The 18,965-nt window shown below is 41.8% G+C and overlaps 1 protein-coding gene across 4 annotated transcripts in view; it reads left to right on the top strand.

Annotated features, from left to right (window-relative positions):
- Positions 1–18,965, top strand: part of LOC137351782 (E3 SUMO-protein ligase PIAS4-like) — a 132,335-nt gene that overhangs the window by 102,841 nt on the left and 10,529 nt on the right. The window contains exon 13 of one of the 4 annotated variants that reach the window (XR_010969570.1): positions 16,143–16,301. The exons of the other annotated variants lie outside the window; for them this stretch is intronic. The gene's annotated coding sequence lies outside the window, so the exon portion shown is untranslated. The remainder of the gene's footprint in view (positions 1–16,142; positions 16,302–18,965) is intronic. 4 annotated transcript variants of the gene reach the window in all.

Here is an 18,965-nt window from a genome sequence, read left to right as displayed (position 1 = left end):
CACTAGAGGAAATAGCTTCTCTGTATCTACTGTATCAAATCCTTTTATCATATTAACACCTCAATTAGATTACCTCGCAACCTCTGAACCTGAGGGAATACAAGTTTATGCAACCTATCCTTGTAATTTAAGCACTGGTATCATTCTGGTGAATCTGCTGTACCTCATCCAAGGCCAATATATTCTTCCTGAGGTGTGATGCCCAAAAATTAATGCATTTCTCCAGATAGGATCTGACCAAGGCTCTGCACAACTGAACTATAACTTGTATTGTAACCCCCTTGAGATAAAAGCAAACATTCCTTTAGCCTTCTCAGTTACTTTTTGTACATGTGACCTAACTTTTAGTAATTTTTGCATCTGGACACCCAAATCCCTTTGCTCCTCCACAGTTTATAGTCTTGTACCATTAAGAAAGTAGTCCAATATGTTTGCCTTGGATCCAAAGTGGATCACCTCATTTACCCACATTCTATTTCAGAGAGCCAGTTGGTAGAGGATAGAACTGGAGTTGATGTTTACGCATTTTTTAATATTTGTTTACAGAATTACACATTACAAACATACACTTCCTAACCCAACATCTGCAGTTTTAGTGTCTATTTTTGTAGGGGCTCAAGTGAATCCCCAGTTAATGCCCACCATCTGCATACAATTGAGCACAATTAATATACAATTAATGCATCTGCCACAATATTGCCAACTCAGTTAATCTGCCAATATCCCTTTGCAATTTCCTGCTCCCGTATACATAAATGATGCCTCCTGATTTAGTATAGTCTGCAAACTTAACGGCATAAGAAATAGGAGCAAGAGTAGGCCATTCGGTTCATTGAGCCTGCTCCGCCATTCAATATGATCATGCTGAACTACATCAACTCCACTTTGCTGCACTATCTCCATATCCCTGATTTCCTTAGTTTCTAAATATCTTATCGACCTCTATTGAGTATACTGAATGACTGACTGATTTACTGAATATCTAGGTAGAGAATTCCAAACATTCACAACCCTTCGAGCAAAGAAATTTCTCCTCATTTCAGTCATAAATGGGTGACCCCTTATACTGAGATTGTGACCTCTAGATCTAGACCCCACCCAGCCAGGGGAACGTCCTCCCAGCATCTACCCTGTCAGGCCCCTTAAGAATTTTATGTTTCAATGAGATCATCTCTCATTCTTCTAAAATTTAGGGAGTATAGGACTAGTTTACTCTACCTCCTCAGAAGACAAACCCCTCATCCCAGGAATCAGTCCAGTGAACCTTTGTTGTACTCCGTCTGAGGCAAGTATATCCTTTTCAGGGGACCAAAACTGTACATACATCCTCCAGGTCTGGTCTCACCAGGACCCTATGTAATTACAGTAAGACGACTTTACTCTTGAACACATCCCTTTCTAAAAAAGCTAACATACCATTTGCTTTCCTAATTGCTTGCTGTACCTGCATGTTACCTTTGTGATTCATGTACAAGGACATCCAGGTCCCTTTGAATACCAACACTTAATAGTCTCTCACCATATAAAAAAATTCTGCTTTTTTATTTTTCTTACCAAGTGGATTCAAACATCATCTCATTATACTTGCCATTTTCTTGCCCGCTCTCTTAACATATCTATATCCCTTTGCAGCTTCTTTGCATCCTCCTTGCAGTTTACTTTCCCACCTAACTGTCTCTCAGCAAACTTAGATACATTACACTTGGTCCCCTCGTGTAAGATGGATTGTAATAGCTGAGGCCTAAACACTGATCCTTGTGATACCCCATTGGTTACAGCTTGCCAACCTGAAAATTATGTTTATTCTTACTCTATTTTCTGTCCATTAACCAATCTTCAATCCATGCTAATATATTGCCCCCAATCCCATTAGCCTTCATTTTATGTAATAACCTTTTGTGTAACCTACATCGACTGATTCCTTTCTTATCTACCCCCTATTGGTTACAACTTCAAAAAACTTAACAAATTTGTCAAACATAATTTCCTTTTCATACATCATTATTGACTCTGACGAATCATATTATAATCACATCCCTAATTAATGGATTCTAGTGTTTTCCCTACTACTGATGTCAGGCTGACTGGCCTATAGTTCTGTGCTTTCTCTCTCCTTCCTTGTTTGAATAGCGGAGACCAAATCCAATCCACCGGGACTGCTTTAGAATTCTGGAAGATCAAAACCAATGCATCCACTATCTCTGTAGACAATAACCCTGATATGCAGACTATCAGGTCCCAGGAATTTGTCAGCTTTTAGTCCCATTAATTTCTCCAGTACTATTTATGTGCTAATACTAACTTCTAAGTTCCTCATTCTCACTAGCCTGTTTGTTCTGTGCTTTAACAACCTGGGATGCAATCCATCTGGCCCTGGCTGTTTATCCATTTTCAAGGATGTCAGACCCTCTAGTACGTTTTCTCACATGCTTATCGTATCTAATATTTCACTCCTCTTTAACTACATCATCCCTCTCCTTTGTGAAGACAGAGACAAAAACTCATTAAGAACCCTGCCCACATCTTCTGCATCCACATGTAAGTTCCCTTGTACATCTCTGATAGGCCCTACCCTTTGCTTAGTTAACCTCTTGCTCTTAACGTACTGATAAAATACCTTTGGGTTTTCCTTGGTTTTACCTGCCAATAATTTTTCATGTCCTCTCTGCTTTTTTTAATTTTCCTTTTAACTTCATCCCTGAACTTTCTGTACTCTTCTAGGCTTGCTAAAGTATTAAGTTTTTTTTGTGATTGTCATAAGCTTTCTTTTTCTGCTTTAACTTATTCTGTAAGCTTCTAGATAACCAGCGGGCTCTAGATTTGACCGTACCACCCTTTATCTTTGTGGGGACATGCCTACACTGTGCTTGTAGAATCTCGCTTTGAATGTCTCCCACTGGTTTGCCACTGATTTTTTTTCCTTCAAGTAGCTGTATCCAGTCTACTTTCGCAAGATCACCTCTCCAGTTTTGTAAAATTTGCCTTCCCCCAATTTAGAGCTTTTACTCCTGTTTTATCTTTGTTCATTTCCATGATTATGTTAAAACTGACTATTATGGTTACTATCTCCAAAATGGTCACCCATTGCAGCTTCATCCACTTGCCCAGCTTCATTACAAAAGACTAAATCTAGAATTGCACCCCCTCTCATTGGGCTTTTTACGTGCTGGCTAAAAAGGTTGGCTTGAATGCAGTTCAAGAATTTTGTGCCCTTCGCAGTGTTTGTATCCCAGTTGATATTGGGGTAGTTGAAATCCCTAACTATTATTGCCCTATAGTTTTTGCAGTCCGATATTTTCCTAAATATTTGTTCTATCTCTCACTTTTTGGGGTCCTCTAATACACTCCTAGTAGTGTGGCTGCCCCCTTTTTTTTATTTCATGTCTCCACCCATATGGCCTCATTTGATTTCATTTAGCACATCATCCCTCCTCACAGCTGTTATTGATTTCCTAACCAATAATGCTACACCCTCCTCATTTTTTATCCCTCTCTCTATCCCATCTGAAAACTCTATATCCAGGGATGTTGAGTTGCCATTCTTGCCCCTCTTTAAGCCAAATTTCCATTATAGCAATGATATCGTGTTGCCACATGTCTATCTGTGCCCTCAGCCCATCGACTTTATTTACTATACTCCTTGCATTTAAATAAATCCCTTTTAACACTGCCAAATTCCTGTATTGCACGCTTTTTAACCTTTGATTCTTCTGTCCTTCAGAGTCACTTGCTAATTTTTTGCCTCCCGTTCCCTGCCCTGAAGGTGTCCTATCTGAAACTGCCCTCAGGTTCCCATCCCCCTGCCAATCTAATTTAAACCACCCCCAACAGCATTAGCAAACCATCCTGCTAACATATTTGTCTGTTCAGGTGTAGACCGTCCGGCTTGTACAGGTCCCACCTTCCCCAGAACCGGGCCCAATCCCCCAGAAATCTGAAACCCTCCCTCCTACACCATCTCTCTAGCCCCGCATTCATATGGCGTATTCTCCTATTTCTCTACTCGCTATCATGTGGCCTTGGGAGTAATCGGGAGTTTACTACCTTTTGAGGTCCTGCTTGCTAATCTCTTTCCTAACTCCCTAAACTCGGCCTGCAGGACCTCATCCCTCTTTCTTCCTATATCATTGATACCAATGTGGACCATGACCTCTGGCTGTGCACCCTCACCCTCCAGAATGCCCTGTAGCTACTCCGTGATATCCATGACCTTTGCACCAGTGAGGCAACATACCGTCCTGGAATCACGTCTGTGATTGCAGAAACGCCTATCTGTTCCCCTAATGATAGAATCCTCAACCACTATTGCTCTTTTGCCTTTTCTCCTCCCTCCCTGCACAGCTGAGCCACCCATGGTGCTCTGGTCATGACTCTCGCTGCACTCTTTTGAGGAACCCTCTCTCACATTAGTACTCCGAGCTGAATCCCGATTAGAAATTAGGATGCTCTCTGGACACCCCTTCAGTACCTGCCTCAACCTTCTTGTCTGTCTGGCAGCCACCCAGTTCCCCTCTGCCCGTGCTCTCTTAAGCTCTGTGGTGACTACCTCCTGAAATGTGCTATCCATGGGGAGATGGTGGCATAGTGGTAATGTCACTGGACTAGTAATCCAGAATCTCTGTCAAATGCCCTGGGAACACGGGTTCAAATCCCACCCTTGTAGCTGGTGGAATTTGAATTCAATGAATCAGTTAAATATCTGGAACTGAAAGCTAATCTCAGTAACTGTGCCATGAAACTATCATTGTTGTAAACACCCCTCTGGTTCACTAATGTCCTTTAGGGAAGGAAATCTGCCATCCTTACCTGGTCTGGCCTACATGTGACTCCAGACCCACAGCAATGTGGTTGACACTTAACTGTCCTCTGAAATGGCCTAGCAAGCCACTCACTTCAAGGGCAACAAATGCTGACCTGTTAGCGATGCCCACATCCCATGAAAGAATTTTTTTTTAAAATCCACATAGTTCTCTGCCTCGTGGATGCACCACAGTGACTCCAGCCGCTCAAATCCACAGGCCAGCTCCCTGGGAATCTCGTGCCAATCAAAGTACATTCCCTTTATCCATACTCTCTCTCCTACTTCCCAAATATTTACCAACCAATGTCACAAAGTTACACCCGATTCCATGCAATCTCATTTTTGCTAATAATCTCTAGAACCTTATAAAATGCTTTCTGGAAGTTCTTGTACAGAACATGGACACTCCCTTGTCCACCCAGTTAGAGACGTTTACAACTAAATGCAACTAGATTAGTCAGTCATTACTTTCTGTTCACAAATCTTGCTGACGCTGTTCAATTCATATTTGTTCAAGTGTTGGATTTCATTAACTAATAATTTACATTGAACTGACAGTTCTGTAGTTTTCTGGTTTCCTCCTCCCTTTTAAATAATATTTGCAGATTTCCGATCCAAAGGCACAATTGTCAAATCTAGAGCGCTTTGGAAAATTATGACTAATGCATCTGCAATTTCCCCACCTGTTTCTTTTAACACCCTCGGGTGGAAACTATCGGGTCTTGGAGACTTGTGTCTTAAGCTATTAATTTCTGTATCACCATTTTCTTACTTAGAGTCATTGTAATTTACAGCACAGAAGGAAGCCATTCGGCTCATCTACAGAGCTATCCAGTCGGTCACACTCCCCCTCTCGATCCCCACAGCCCTGCAAGTCTATTTCCTTCAAGTGGTCATCCAATTTCCTTTTGAAGTCATTGATTGTCTCTGGTTTCACCACCCTTGGCAGTGTGTTCCAGGTTATTACCACCTGCGTTTTTTTTTAAAGAAAAGTTCTTCCTCCTATTCCCCCTGCATCTCTTGCCCAAAAACTTCAATCTGTGTCCCATAGTCCTTGTGCCATTAGTTAATGGGAGCAGTTTTACCTTGTCTAACTTATCCTAAACCTGTCATAATCTTGTACACTTCAATTAAATCTCCCCTCAATCTTCTTTGTTCTAAGGAGAACCTAACCTAACCTTGTAACTAAAATCCCTCATCCCTGGAATCATTCTGGTAAATCATCTCTGCACCCTCTCAAGGACCCTCACATCCTTCCTGAAGTGTGGTGACCAGAACTGGATGCAATACTCTGGTGCCTAACCAGAGTTTTATAAAGGTTCAGCATAACTTCCCTGCTTTTCTACTCAATGCCTCTATTTATGAAGCCCAAAATCCCAAATGCTTTACTAACCACACTCTCTCAATATGTCCTAACACCTTCAAAATCAATGCACATGCACCCCCTGGTCCCTCTATTCCTGCACACCCTTTAGAGCTGTGCCATTGAGTATATATTGCCTCTCCCTATGCCTTCTGCCAAGATGCATTACCTTGCTCTTGTATTTATATTTTTGTACTTGTACCAAATCTAATAAGTTCCTCCCCTTGACTTATTTTTAGGTTCTCTTCTAATGTTGGTAACTTATTCCATTTCTTTATTATCCACTATAATATCACCTGCGTCTGACTTTGGGCCTACATTCTCCTTTAGTTTCTATTTCTATTCGCTATCCAGTAATCCAAGCTGGAATGTATATGGCAGGCTATGATGCCCATATAGATAAATAGCCTTTGGACAGTCACATGTATTATGACTTCTTGAGTGAGGTACCTGAGGGTTGTTGGTATTCATGGAGCCATACCTCCATATGAATCATCACCTTTCAAGAACATAGGAGACATTTTTGGGAGATGGACAAGTAAGAAGCACTTGTATGTTTGGCTCAATGCCATAAAATTTAGCATCAGAACCTATGACCTTTTGTGTAGCACCTTGCCAGGATTCATAATTGTAGATGAGCTCGACAAGGCAGTTATCCTTTTATCATGAATACTACTTTTTTGCTAAGCTGGTTTTGGAGAAATGGGGCTAGGTAAAGAGAAACCATTTGGTGGCTTTCCAAAATGGAAAGTTGCTGTAGTTCTGTTGCAGGGGCCATAGCAACAATTTTTGGCCTACTGATATGAAGTAGGAAGTTCTCGTATGCTCTTTCCCTTACTAACGAGATTCTTCATGGTCTGGTGGAGTAAAGAGTTTGGTGTTCACCCATCTTGTAGGATCTACTGATTCAGATAAAAGGCCGGATATGCAAAGTGAACTGGAGAGTTTCCAGTTCACTGCTTGGTTTTTGTTTTTCAGCAGTTAGCAAAGTCAGCTCTCATCATTTCTAAGAAAGCACCAACGTTGAAAAGTTTTAATGGTTATCTTTTGGTGCCATAAACTAACACTTTTGGGGACAAAATGCAATAACCACCTTCACTTGCATAGCATCTTTAACATGAAGTCCAAAGCATTTCACAGCATAGGAAGAAAATGCTTGCCAAGCCAAAGTATAAGATATTAAGATGGGGTAACGATATCTTGATCAATGAGGTGGGTTTTAAGGAGAATCTTAAAGGCGAGAGAGGCTGGATGGGTTTAGGAAGGTGATTCCAGAAATTGGGGACCAGGCAGCTGGAGATAACATCACCGATGATCGACAAAGGGAAGGGGTGCACAAGAAACTAGAGCCAGGAACAGAGTGTTCTGGAAGAGGTTATAGAGGTGGGGAAAAGCAAAGCCATGAAGGAGTTCAAACACAAGTGAGAATTTTAAATTTGAAGTTTTGGTGGGGGTGAGGGGACCAGGAATCAATATAGGTTAACAAGAACCTGGCTGATGGCTGTGGGGGACTTTGTGTTGAATAGTCTACAGAGTTTTTGATGAACTGAAATTTACAGAGAGTGGACAAGAATTAAAATAGCTGGGTCTAGAGTCAGTAAAAGCAGCATAGAAGCTGATGTAGGGGCAGAGTTGGCCAATTGTTATCCAGGTGGAAGTAAGTGCCCTATGTCCAGTTCATCACAAAAACCTGAGGGCTCAGCTTGGGACCAAATAAGATATCAAAGTTGTGAGCAGTCTGGTTCAGCCCGATACAGTAGCTGGGGAGAGGGATGTATGTGTAAGTTGTATGGAGTTTGTGATAGGAGCCAAAGAATATTGCTTTGGTTCTCCCATTTTTTAGTTGGAGGAAATTGTGGCTCATCGAAGACTGGATGTGAACAAGCAGGCTGAAAACATTGAGGAGGTTGCGGTGGAGATGGGTGTTGTCAGCATATTTGTGAAATCTGATTCCATGTCTGTGGATGTTACATGTAGAATTCTGTTAATTGATGGATTACCACAGGGCTATTTTAATGTCCTTTTAATATGAGGGTGCTAAACCGCTATCAAAGAATAAGAAGGATTAAAACTACACTAGTCAATGTGCTCAGACTATTCTGCCACTTTGTGATTATAATTGATGTTTATGAATTGTAATAGTAATCAAACATCTAAAGTACCTACATTAGTAAGAAGGAGCTTGTACAACAAATTCTTTACAAAGAAACATTTTGGAATCTGTTCCCAGTTCTCTCTCCCGCTACTGTTTGCCGCATAGCTCCCACTCAAGTAAGGAGTTAAAGGTGTTGTTTGCCTATGATCAGTAAACAGATTCCTTTTTTAAATCACCATTTAATCCTATAAATCCCATATTGGTGGAGTACTTGCTGTGTTGCTGCTTGTGAAAAGCACAAATAGGCCTGGATTTTGGTGCTACCAAAAAGGCTAAAATAATGGTAACATTTTTGGGATTTTACTCCAGAAGTTTTTCTCTGATTCAGTGTCTGAGATTTCTCAGCCCTTCTGTCCACAAGGGTAACCTCGATCACTTTGAGTTACTATTTCACTCTTTCTCTCTCCACCCCTCTTCCCATTCTCTCTCCCTCTCTATACCAAGTACAGTAGTGGTCTAAATACCTAATTTCGGGGAGCTCCCTTCAGTCTGAAAAGCTACCATTTGTCACAACCCTCTTTTCTGTCCCTTTTGCCAATTCTGTATCTATGCGGCTACTGCCCCTTTTATCCATGTGTTTCAATTTTGCAAACAAGCCTAATATATGGTACTTTATCAAACGCATTTGAAAGTGCGTATACACAACAACTACACTACCCTCATCCCACCCCCTCGGTTAGCTTATCAAAAACTCAAGTTAGTCAAATACCAAAATAAAAACAATTAATAGAAGCAAAATACTGCAAATGCTGGAAATCTGAAATAAAAAACAGAAAATGCTGGAAATATTCAGGTCTGGCAGCATCAGTGAAGAGAGAAACAGAGTTAACGTTTCAGGTCTGTGACCTTTCATCAGAACTAGCAAAGGTTAGAAATGTAATAGGCTTTGAGCAAGGTGGGGGGAAAGAAGAACAATAGGGAAGTTGTGTGATGGGGCAGAGGGTAGGGGAGATTAAATGACAAAGATGTCAGGGAACAAAGGCAAAGGGAGTGCTAATAGTTGTATTAAAAGACAAATACGTTGGTCCAGAGAGAGTGTTAATGACAGAATAATGAACAGCTCTGTCCAAAAGCAAAAACATGAAAAACAAGTTTAGGACAGGCCCATGGTTATATTAAAAACAGTTAATGCTGGAAATACTCAGCATGTCAGGCAGCATCTGTGGAGAGAGAAACAGTTAACGTTTCCAGTTGATGACTTTTCATCAGAACTTATATCTTTGCTGTTTACTACTTCCAAGTTTTGTGTCATCTGCAAATTTCAAAATTGTGCTCTCAAATTCTGGTCTTTAATGTATATCCAAACTGCAGTGGTCCAAATACTGAACCTCCGGGAACTCCACTGTATGCTTCCTTCCAGTCTGAAAATGAGCCATTCGCTGCAACCCTCTTTTCTATCCCTTAGTTATGATGAAAGGTCATCGACCTGAAACATTAGCTGTTTCTAGTGTGTGTAACTGTGTCTTCTAGTTCTAGTCTCACCCACCAGAGGAAACTGCCTCCTAATATCCACCATTTCAGGTCCCCTCAGAACTGATGAAGGGTCACTGACTGGAAACCTTAACTCTGCTTCTCTCTCCACAGATGCTGCCAGACCTGCTGAGTACTTCCAGCATTTCTTGTTTTTATTTCCTACTTTCCTACCTATCTTTGTGTCATCTGCAAATTTAGCTATCATGCGATCGCTCCCCCTATCTAAGTCATTGATGTAAATTGTAAAATGTTGAGGCCTCAGCGCAGACCCCTGTGGGACTCCAACCAATCTTCTCTCCGTGCTAATATGCCACCCCCTATGCCATGAGCTTCTGCTTTGCGCAATGACCTTTTATGTTGCACCTTGTCAGATGCCTTCTGGAAATCCAAGTACAGTACATCAGCGGGCTCCCCTTTATCCACAGCACATGTCACTCCTTCAAAGAACTCCAACAAATTGGTTAAACATGATTTCCTTTTCACAAAACCATGCTGACTATTCCCGGTTACCCTGAGTTTTTCTAAGTGTCCAGCTACAACCTCTTAATGATCGATTCTAACACCTCCACGACAGGCGTCCTTTCCAGTCTGGTGGAACCTTTCCAGAATCGAGCAAATTTTGAAAAATTAGCACCAACACATCTACCTCATTAGCCACATCTTTAAAGACCCCAGGATAACGTCCATCAGGACCCGGGGACTTGTCAGCCCGCAGCTCCATCGGTTTGCTCAGTAGCGCTTCCCTGGTGATTGTAATTTCACCAAGTTCTTCTCTTCCTTCCACCTCCTGATTTACAGCTATTGTTGGAATGTTTTTGTATCCTTGATAGTGAAGACAGAAGCATAATATTTGTTTATTTCATCCGCAATTTCCTTATTATCTACTATTGGCCCCCCCATTCTCACTCTCTATAGGACCAACACTCACTACTTTTTTCTTTTTCAAATACCTGTAGAAACTCTTGCTATCCGTTTTTACATTTCTAGCTAGCTTTCTCTCATAATCTGATTTCTTTCTCCTGATTAACCTTTTAGTCATTCTCTGCTGCTGTTTAAGTTCTGACCAGTCGTCTGAACTGCCACTCATCTTTGCACAATTGTATGCCTTTTCCTTATGTTTGATGTTTTTCTTAACTTCTTTAGTTAAGCACGGATGGTGGGTCCTCCCCTTAGAATTTTTCTTTATAGTAGGAATATATTTATTCTGAGTATTCTGAAATGTCTGCCATTGCTTCTCTATTGATCTATCTCCAAGCCTAGTAACCCAGTTCACTTCAGCTAGCTGAGCTTTCATGCCCACATAGTTGCCCTTATTCAAGTTTAAAATACTAGTCTTAGACCCACTCTCTGAATTTTACATCCAGTTTGAAAGAAAAAAAAACATATTGTGATTGCTGCTACCTGGAGGTGCCTTTACTCTGAGGTCATTAATTAATCCTGTGACATTACACAATACCAAGTCTAATATAACCTGCTCTCTGGTTGGTTCCAGAATGTGCTGCTCTGAGAAACTATCTCAAAAGCATTCTGAAACTCCTCTTCCAGGCCACTATTGCCAATCTGATTTTTCCAGTTTATATGTAGATTAAAATCACCCATGATTATTGCCGTCCCTTTATCACAAGCACCCAGTATTTCTTCTTGTATACTTGTCCTACATTGTGATTACTGTTCGGGGGCCTGTAGACCACTCCCACTAGTGACTTCTTTCCCCTACTATTCCTCATCTCCACCCAAACCATTTCTACATCCTGATCTCCTGAACCAAGATCATCTCTAACTGTTGCACCAATGCCATCCTTGATTAACAGTGCTACCCCTTCACCTTTGTCTCGCTTCCTATTCTTCTTGAATGTCATATACCCCTCAATATTCAGGACCCAATCCTTGTCATCCTGCAGCCACATCTCCATAATGGCGATCCGATCGTATTAATTTACTTCAATGTGTGCTATCTGTTCATCTACTTTGTATCTGAATGCACGTAGCATTCATAACAGAGCCTTTAGTTTTCTCTTTTTGTTATCTTTGCAACATTTAGTCTTGACTGTTGGTGTGTTCTTAGGTTTTTTGTCTCTGTCCCTTCTTGCCATTCTCTCACCTTCATTTTCCATATTATTCTGCTCTCCTGCCTTGACTCGACACCTTTATTTGCTACATCTAACTAAGCTTAATCCCTCTCCCCCTTTGTTTAGTTTAAAGCCCTCTCTACTTCCCTCATTATACAGTTTTTTAGAACACTGGCCCCAGCACAGTTCAGGTGCAGAGCGTCCCAACGGTACAACCCCTACTTTCCCCAGTGCCAGTGCCCCACAAACTGAAACCCACTTCTCCCACACCAGTCTTTGAGCCACGTATTCATTTCGCTATTCTTATGTGCCTTGTGCCAATTGGCAGGTGGCTCAGGTAATAATCCAGAGATTTTTACCCTTGAGGTTCTGCTCTTCAATCTGTTGCCTAGCTCCTTATACTGTCTAAGCAGAACCTCTTTCCTAGTCCTACCTATGTTGTTAGTACCTATATGGACCACGACAACTGGATCCTCCCCCCTCCCACCCCAAGTTCCTGTCCAGCCCTGGCACCGGGTAGGCAACACAGCCTTCTGGACTCGCGCTCTCGGCTGCACAGGACAGTGTCAATTCCCCTCACTATGCTATACCCTACTACCACTACATTACATTCCTTTATTGCTCCCCCCCCCACCTGAATGGTTCCCTGTACCACAGTGCCATGGCCAGTCTGCTCATCCACCTTGCAGACCTCACTTTTGTCCACACAGGTTGAGAGCACCTCAAACCTGTTTGACAGTTGCAAAGTCTGAGGCTCCTCCACTACTGTCTGCTCCGTCCCTTTATCTCCCTCCCTCACGGTCACATCCTCCTGTCCCTCGCTACAGACCAAAATAGATGACCTTGTTCTAAGCGGTGTGATCGTCTTCTGGAACAAAGTGTCCAGGTATTCCTCCCCCTCCCTTATGTTGCGCAGTGTTTGCAGTTTGACTTCTAAATCAATAATCCTGATCTGGAATTCCTCTAGCTGCTTACACTTTCTGCAGACATGTTTATCCTGGATCACCTTGGCATTCAGGAGCTCCCACATACCACAGCTGCAACATTACACCTGTCCTGCCGTTGTTACTTATGGTGGTTAATTTAACTTTTGTAGACTCTTTACCTCCTCTTGACAACTTACTTTCCTCACTATCTTGGTGTCATTGGCAAATATAGCTATCATACATTCGATGCCTTCATCCAAGTCATTGATATAATTTGTAAATATTTGAGGTCCAAGCACTGATCCCTGTGGCACTCCACTAGTTGCAGTTTGCTAACCTGATAAAGACCCATTTATCTCTACAATCTGCTTCCTGTTTGCTAACTAGTCATTTATCCATTCTAATATGTTACCCCCCTACACCATGTGCTTTTGTCTTGTGTGGTAATCTTTGATGTGGCACATTATCAAATGCCTTCTGGAAATCTACAGTTTCATTCCTCAATGCCTTGACCAATCAGTCAAGCTGCCTGGTTTAAGACCTTAAATTGGTAGTCAGTGTAATTCTTAGCACACTGAGGATTATTTAGCAAAGGTTGTTCAATCATGGAATCACATCTAACATTGGACACTTTGTTTTGGGTTTTGCAAGCACGGACTGGCTGGGTACAGCCTGTAGCTTGCCCATTGCGAACAGCGGAAGGGACACGTTGTTTGAAACCATCCGCCAGTCTTTGGGACATACGGCCTATATAACTAGCATCACGCTGGCATTGAAATTCATACATCACATTACTCATTTGTGTGATAGGCTGACAACCAATTTAAGGAGGCCAATCGGGCTCGCAGTGTGGTGCATTTGCGCATACTGAAAGCTACATGTATTAATACACAGGGCCCTGTTTTTTGCAGACAGAAGAAAATGTAAACACATTGCGCCCATTTCAGCTAAACAAAGTCTACAGGTTCCCCTCACGTTGCAACCATGTCTCTGAAATGGCTATCGGGTCATACATATTTATTTCTATCTGTGCTAGGAAAGGATTTAGGTAGGTTAAACGAGTGGGCAAAAATGTGGCAGAAGGAATATAATGTGGAGAATTAAGAAGTTATCCGATTTGGTTGGAAAAATGAAAAAGCAGAATTTTGTTAAATGATGAGAGACTGGGAATGTGGGTATTCAGAGGGATCTAGGTGTCCTAGTCACATAACCTAAGAAATAGGAGCATAGGAAGGCCATTCAGCCCCTCAAGCCTGCCCTGCCATTCAATAAGATCATGGCTGATCTGTCCCAGGCCTCAACTCTTCTTTCGGGCCTGCTCTACATAACCCTCAAAAAATCTATCTACCTCCTCCTTAAATACATTTAGTGACGCAGTCTGCACAACTCTCTGAGGCAGAGAATTCCAGAGTTTCACCACCCTCAGAGAAGAAATTCCTTCACATCTCAGTTTTAAATGTGTGACCCCTTATTCTGTAATTATGTCCCCTAGTTTGAGATTCCCCCACCATTGGAAACATTCTCAACATCTGCCCTGTCAAGCTCTTATAATCTTATATGTTTCAATAAGATCACCCCTCATTCTTCTAAACTCCAATGAGTAAAGGCCTAACCTGTTTAGCCTTTCTTGATGAGACAACCCCTTCATCCCAGGAATCAGCCTAGTGAACCTTTTCTGAGCTGCCTCCAATACTGGTATATCTTTCCTTAAATACGGGGACCAAAACTGTACGCAGTACTCCAGGTGTGGCCTCACCAACACCCTGTACAGTTGTAACAAGACTTCCCTCTTTTTAAATTCTAACCCCCTAGCAATAAAGGCCAAAAATTCCATTTGCCTTCCTAATTACTTGCTGCACCTACATGCTAACTTTTTATGTTTCGTGTACAAGAACACCCAAATGCAATATTTTGTAGTCTTTCTCCATCTAAATAATCAGTCTTTTTATTCTTCCTACCAAAGTGGATGACCTCACATTTTCCCACATTGAACTCCATCTGCCAAGTTTTTGCCCACTCACTTAATCTATCTGTATCACTTTGTAGATTCTTTGTGTCCTCATCACAACATGCCTTCCCACCTATTTTTTTTGTATCGTACACAAATTTGGATACACTACATCTGTCCCTTCCTCCAAGTCATTAATATAGATAGTAAATAGTTGAGACCCTAGGACCGATCCTTGTGGCACCCCACTAGTTACGGCTTTCCAACCTGAAAAAGACCCATTAATCCCGGCACTCTGCCTTCTGTGTGTTAGCCAATCTTCAATCCATGCCAACACATTACCCCCCAATATCCTGAGCTCTTATTTTGTGCAATAACTATTTATGTGGCACCTTATCGAAAACCTTCTGAAAAGGTTCCCCTTTATCCACTCTGCTTGTTATATCCTCAAAGAACTCTAACAAGTTTGTCAAACGTGATTTCCCTTTCATAAAACCATGTCTGATTGCATTATGTTTTTCTAAATGTCCTGCTATTTCTTCCTTAGTAATGGACTCTAGCATTTTCCCAATGACAGCTGTTAAGCTAACTGGTCTATAGTTTGCTGTTTTCTGTCTCCCTCCTTTCTTGAATAGGGGCGTCACATTAGCGGTTTTCCAATCCGTTGGTACCCTACCAGAATCCAGTGAGGTTTTGTATATTATGACCAATGCCTCCACTATCTCTGCAGCCACTTCTTTTAAAACCCTTGGATGCAGGCCATCGGGTCCTGGCGACTTGACTGCCTTTAGTCCCATCAGTTGTCAAGTACCTCTTCCCCTCGTGATAGAGATTGTTACAAGTTCCTCCCTCCCATTTACACCTTGCTCATCTATTTTTGGGATGTTTATAGTGTCCTCCACTGTGAAGACCAATGCAAATTATTGGTTTACATTATCTGCCATTTTCCTGTTCCCTGTTAATTCCCCAGTCTCATCCTCTAAGGATCCCACACTTACTTTAGCTACTCTCTTCCTTTTTTATATACCCGTAGAAGCTCTTACTGTTTGTTTTTATATTTCTGGCCAATTTACTCATCAATTTTCTCCCTCTATTAGTTTTTTTAGTCATCTGCTGCTGGTTCCTTAAAAAAAAAAAATCCCAATCCACTGGCCTACCACTAACTTTCACCGCTTTGTACACCTTTATTTTTGATTTGATACTCTCCTTAACTTCTTTTGTTATCCACTGGTGGTTCATCATTCTCATCGAGTCCTTCCTTCTGACCGGAATAAATGTTTGTTGAGTGTTATGAAATATCTGCTTAAAAGTCTTCCACTGCTCATCCACTGACTTTCCCTTTAATCTATTTTCCCAGCCCGTTTTAGACCACGGTAACTTCATACCTCTGTAATTGCCCTTGTTTAGGTTGAAGATACTGGTTTGAGACCCGAGTTGCGCGCGCTCAAAGTGAACTTGAAATTCTACCATGGTATGATCGCTTCCCCTGGAGGATCCTTAACTACGAGATCTCTTATTATTCCTACCTCATTACACATTACCAAATCTAAAATCGCCTGTTCCTGGGTAAGTTCTGCAACATATTGTTCTAAGAAACAATCCCTGATGCATTCTGCAAATTCGTCTTCCATGTTACCCTTGCCAGTTTGATTTGTCCAGTCTATATGCAGATTAAAATCACTCATGATAATTGTAGTTCCCTTCTTACACGCCTCCATTATTTCCTGATTAATACTTTGTCCTACAGAGAGGCAACTCCTCGGGAGCCTATAGACCACTCCCACCCATGATTTCTTGGTCTTGCTATTCCTTATTTCCACCCCAACTGATTCTACATCACTATCTATTACACCTATATCATTACTCACAACTGCACTGATCCCTTCCTTTAATAACAAAGCTACCCCACCTCCTTTTCCTTTCTGCCTATTCTTCCGGAACATCGAATATCCTTGAACATTGAGTTTCCATTCCTGGTCATCCTGCAGCCATATATGTGATAGCTATCAAATCTTATTCATTTATTTCTATTTGGGCCATCAGCTCAACTATCTTGTTACAAATGCTATGTGCATTCAGATAAAGAGCCTTCAGCTTTGACTTTTTACCATTTTTACCTACTCTGGTTTGAATTTCTGCTATACTTGTATGCTTGTATTCTCTGCCCCTTCCTGTCACACTCTGATTAATGTATGCCCCTTCACTACCCTGCTCTCTCGCTACTTTTTAAACTTCCCTTTAATTGAACCCCCGCCCACTATTTAGCTTAAAGCCTTATCTATAACCCTAGTTATACGATTTGCCAGGACACTGGTCCCAGCGTGGTTCAAGTGAAGCCCATCCCAACGGAACAGCTCTCTTTTTCCCCAGTACCGGTGCCAGTGTCCTATTAATCCGAACCCATTTCTCCCACACCAATCTTTGAGCCACGCGTTTACCTCTCTAATCTTATCTACCCTAGGCCAATTTGCATGTGACTTAGGTAGTAATCTGGAGATTATTAGCTTTTTAATTTATCCCCGAGCTGCTCGTAGTCCCTCAGCAGAACCCCTTTCCTAGTCTTACCTATGTTGTTGGTACCTACATGGACCATGACAGCTGGATCCTTCCCCTCCAAATTCCTCTCTAGCCCAGAAGAGATGTCTTTAACCTTGGCACCAGGTAGGCAACACAGCCTTCGGGACTCTCTTGCTGCAGAGAATAGTATCTATTCTCCTAACTATGCTATCCCCTATTACCACTGCATTTCTCTTTTCTCCCCCCACTTGAATGGCGCTCCGAACCACAGTGCTGTGGTCAGTTCGCTCATCCTCCCTGCAGTCTGTGCCCTCATCCGCACTGGGAGTAAGAACCTCGTACCTATTGAATAAGGGCACTGGCTGATGCTCCTGCAAAGCTAAATTCTAGATCCCCAAACCTGCCTCACTCGCAGTCACACCCTCCTGTCCCTGACCACAGTCCAAACTTGATGTAATTAATCAAAGGGGTGTGACTGTCTCCTGAAACACACTGTCCAGGTAACACTCTCCCTCCCTGATGTGTCACAGTGTCTGCAGCTCAGACTCCAGCTCATCAACTCTGAACCGAAAGTCCTCGAGCAGCCAATGCTTGCTGCAGATATGGTCACTGTGGATTGCACCGGCGTCCACCAGCTCCCACATACTACAGTTGCAACACATCGCCTGCCCGGCCATCTCTATTCTATTTAATTTAATTTGAATCTCCGTATTTTAAAAAAATGTAATTATTTAAGTGTACTCTTAACCTACACACGAGTCACACAAAGTTAACATGCAGGTACAGCAGCAATTAGAAAAGCAAATGTGATCTTAGCCTTCATTTAGAAAGGGATTAGAATGTAGGAGAAAAGAAGTCTTACTGCAATTTATATAGGGCCTTAGTGAGACCACACCTGGAGCACTGTGTACAGTTTTGGTCTACTTACCGAAGGAAGGATATGTTTGTCTTGGAGGGAATGCAACAGAGATTCACTAGACTGATTTTTGGGATGTGGGGATTGTCCTATGAGGAGTGAGTTAGTTGACTAGGCCTATATTCCCTAGAATTTAGTAGAATGAGAAGTGATCTCGTTGAAACATATAATCTTAAAGGCTTGACAGATTAGATGCTGAGATGCTGCTTCCCCTGCCTGAGAAGTCTAGAATTAGGGGTCACAGTCTCCAGAATAAGGGGTTAGCTATTTAGGACTGAGTTGAGGAGAAACCTGTTCACTCGAAGAATTGTAAACCTTTGGAATTCTCTATCCCAGAGAGCTGTGGATGTTCATTCATTGAGTATATTCAAGTCAGAGAATGACAAATCTTTGGATACTAAGGGAACAGAAGGACTTCGGGATCAGGCGGGGAAGTGCAACGAAAGCGAAGATCAGCTATGATCAAAGGGCCATGTAGCCTACTCCCCCAATTTCTTAGTTCTTCTTGCTAATAAGTAGAAATTGGCTGGCCTGCCATAATTGTAGAGAAAGAAGTATCTCGGCTTTTATATTTTTCCGCACAGCCATGTTGACTGCTTAATATAAAAAAAAAACTTTTAAGTTGCTGCCCTGACATTAGAATTTGACCAGCTCTGATGAAAGCATCTCCATAGATACTTCCTGACCTGAGTATTTACAGCATTTTCTAATTATTTTTCAGATTGCCAGTATCTGCAGTATTTTGGCTTTGTTCTAGATTTTGACATCATTGAGTATTACACTTCTTCTTTCACCTT

This window comes from Heterodontus francisci, chromosome 36 (genome assembly GCF_036365525.1).
Source record: "Heterodontus francisci isolate sHetFra1 chromosome 36, sHetFra1.hap1, whole genome shotgun sequence".
Lineage (NCBI taxonomy): Eukaryota > Metazoa > Chordata > Chondrichthyes > Heterodontiformes > Heterodontidae > Heterodontus > Heterodontus francisci.
The sequence above is the reverse complement of the archived record's forward strand: the minus strand, read 5'-3'. Positions and strand labels throughout refer to the sequence as shown.